General features: G+C 47.2%; 1 pseudogene; it reads right to left on the bottom strand.

The window, feature by feature from the left end:
- Positions 1–1,037: 1,037 nt before the first annotated feature.
- On the bottom strand, positions 1,038–1,742 carry LOC104654568 (annotated as a pseudogene).
- Positions 1,743–2,489: the final 747 nt, after the last annotated feature.

Below are 2,489 nucleotides of genomic sequence, written 5' to 3'. Positions count from 1 at the left end.
AAAGAAATAAAAAAATAAAAAAAATACTTTTTTTTCTTTTTTGAGACGGAGTCTCACTCTATTGCCCAAGCTGGAGTGCAAGTGGTGTGATCTCAGCTCACTGCAACCTCCGCCTCCCAGGTTCAAGTGATTATTCTGCCTCAGCCTCCTGAGTAGCTGGGACTACAGGCGCGTGCCACCACACCTGGCTAATTTGTTTGATTTTAGTAGAGATAGGGTTTCACCATGTTAGCAAGGATGGTCTTGAACTCCCGACCTCAGGTGATCCACCCGCCTCGGCCTCCCAAAGTGCTGGATCATAAGCGTGAGCCACTGTGCCCTTTTTTTTTTTTTTTTTTTTTTTTTGAGATGGAGTCTCCTTCCGTCACCCAGGCTGGAGTGCAATGGCATGACCTCGGCTCACTGCAACCTCCATCTCCTGAGCTCAAGCGATTATTTCCTGCCTCAGCCTTCTGAATAGCTGGGACTACAGGTGCGTGCCACCATACCCAGCTAATTTTGTACTTTTAGTAAGAAATGGGGTTTTGCCATGTTAGGCTGGTCTCGAATTCCTGACCTCAGGTGATCTGCCCACCTTGGCCTCCCCAAAGTGCTGGGATTACAGGCATGAGCCACCACGCCTGGCCTCTCTGGCCACTTCTGATCTGTTCTTAGTTACTGTAATTTTGCCACTTCAGAAATGTAATATGAAATCATAAGGCATATAACCTTTGAGACTGGGTTTTCTCACTCAGCATAACGTCCTTTTAATTAATTAATTAATTAATTTTTTGAGACAGAGTCTTGCTTCATTAACCAGGCTGGAGTGCAGTGGCACGATAGCTCACTGCAACCTCTGCATCCCGGCTCAAGCAATTCTCCTGCCTCACCTCTTAAGTAGCGGGGACTACAGGTATGTGCCACAACACTCAGCTAATTTTTTGTATTCTTTTCAGTTGTTTGTTTCCTTTAATTAACATCTAAATAGGTTATACATCTTTTATAATTATAATATGGAAATGTATATGAGCAAAATATATAAATTTTGGGGGGAATGCTTAGGGAAGAATGAGGTCAGTCAAGTTCATCCAAGGTCTTAAGCAGCAGCATCTATGCAACTAGGGCGTGGTCAGAGTTTGGGGACAGAGGTAAATATCTGCAATTCATGCATCCTTTTGATTTCTTCTTTTAGTGCCTGATTAACCATCTGGTGTTGCTGGGCAGTTCTCTTCTCCTTAAATTCTTCTGATTCAATTTTAATTTCTTTTTTTTTTTTTTGAGACGGAGTCTTGCTCCGCCACCCAGGCTGGAGTGCAGTGGCCGGATCTCAGCTCACTGCAAGCTCCGCCTCCCGGGTTTACACCATTCTCCTGCCTCAGCCTCCCGAGTAGCTGGGACTACGGGCGCCCGCCTCGTCGCCCCGGCTAGTTTTTTGTATTTTTAAGTAGAGACAGGGTTTCACTGTATTAGCCAGGATGGTCTCGATCTCCTGACCTCGTGATCCGCCCGTCTCGGCCTCCCAAAAGTGCTGGGATTACAGGCTTGAGCCACCGCGCCCGGCTCAATTTTAATTTCATACATCGTCCCACAACTCCTGAAATGTCAGTGACTTTGATAGCTGTAGCTCACGGAAACTTTGAGAATTTGGGTCACTCTGAGCTCCCCCTCAGTCTGGGTGGCAACACACCCAATGATGAAGTGGAAGCCGGCGGATCCCGGCGGAGCAGAGGCGCTGTGCTGCAAGCCGGGCTCCGAGCCGCCATGCACAGGCTTACGCGACCCGCTGGCCCGAGGGTCACTGTATTGCCCCTAATTTTTGTATTTTTAGTAGAGACAGGGTTTCACCATGTTGGACAGGGCTGCTCCTAAACTCACGAGCCCTCAAGTAATCCCCCACCAGGCCTCCACTGCTGGGATTACAAGGTGAGCCAGTGCAACCTGGCCTTGCTCTCTTCTCTCTTCTTTTTTTTTTTTTCTCTGAAGCTACCTCTGTTACCCAAGGCTGGAGTGCAGTGGTGCCATCTTGGCTCACTGTAACCTCTGCCCCCCGGGTTCTAGCAATTCTCCTGCCTCAGCCTCCCGAGTAACTGGAACTACAGTTTTTTTTTTGTATTTTTAGTAGAGACAGGGTTTCACCATGTTGGCCAGGATGGTCTTGGTCTCTTGACCTTACGAACAACCCACCTCGGCCTCCCAAAGTGCTAGGATTACAGGCATGAGCCACTGCGCCCGCCTTTTTCTTTCTTTCTCCTTTGTTTTCTTTCCCTCTCTTTCTTTGTTCCTTTCTCTCTTCTCTCTTTTCTTTCTTCCTTTCCTTTCTTTCTTTTCCCTCCTCTTTCCTTCTCTTTCTTTTTCTCTCTTTCTTTCTCTCTTTCTTTCTCTCTTTCTTCTCTCTTTCTTCTTTCTTTCTCTCTTTCTTTCTCTCTCTCCCTCCTCCCTCCCTCCCTCCCTTCCTTCCTTCCTTCCTTCCTTCCTTCCTTTCTTTCTTTCCTTGTTCCTTTTTGGTCAGG

The sequence above is a fragment of the Rhinopithecus roxellana genome, unplaced genomic scaffold, assembly GCF_007565055.1.
Source record: "Rhinopithecus roxellana isolate Shanxi Qingling unplaced genomic scaffold, ASM756505v1 contig2069, whole genome shotgun sequence".
Taxonomy (NCBI): Eukaryota; Metazoa; Chordata; class Mammalia; order Primates; family Cercopithecidae; genus Rhinopithecus; species Rhinopithecus roxellana.
This window is presented reverse-complemented; position numbering and strand designations above follow the sequence as displayed.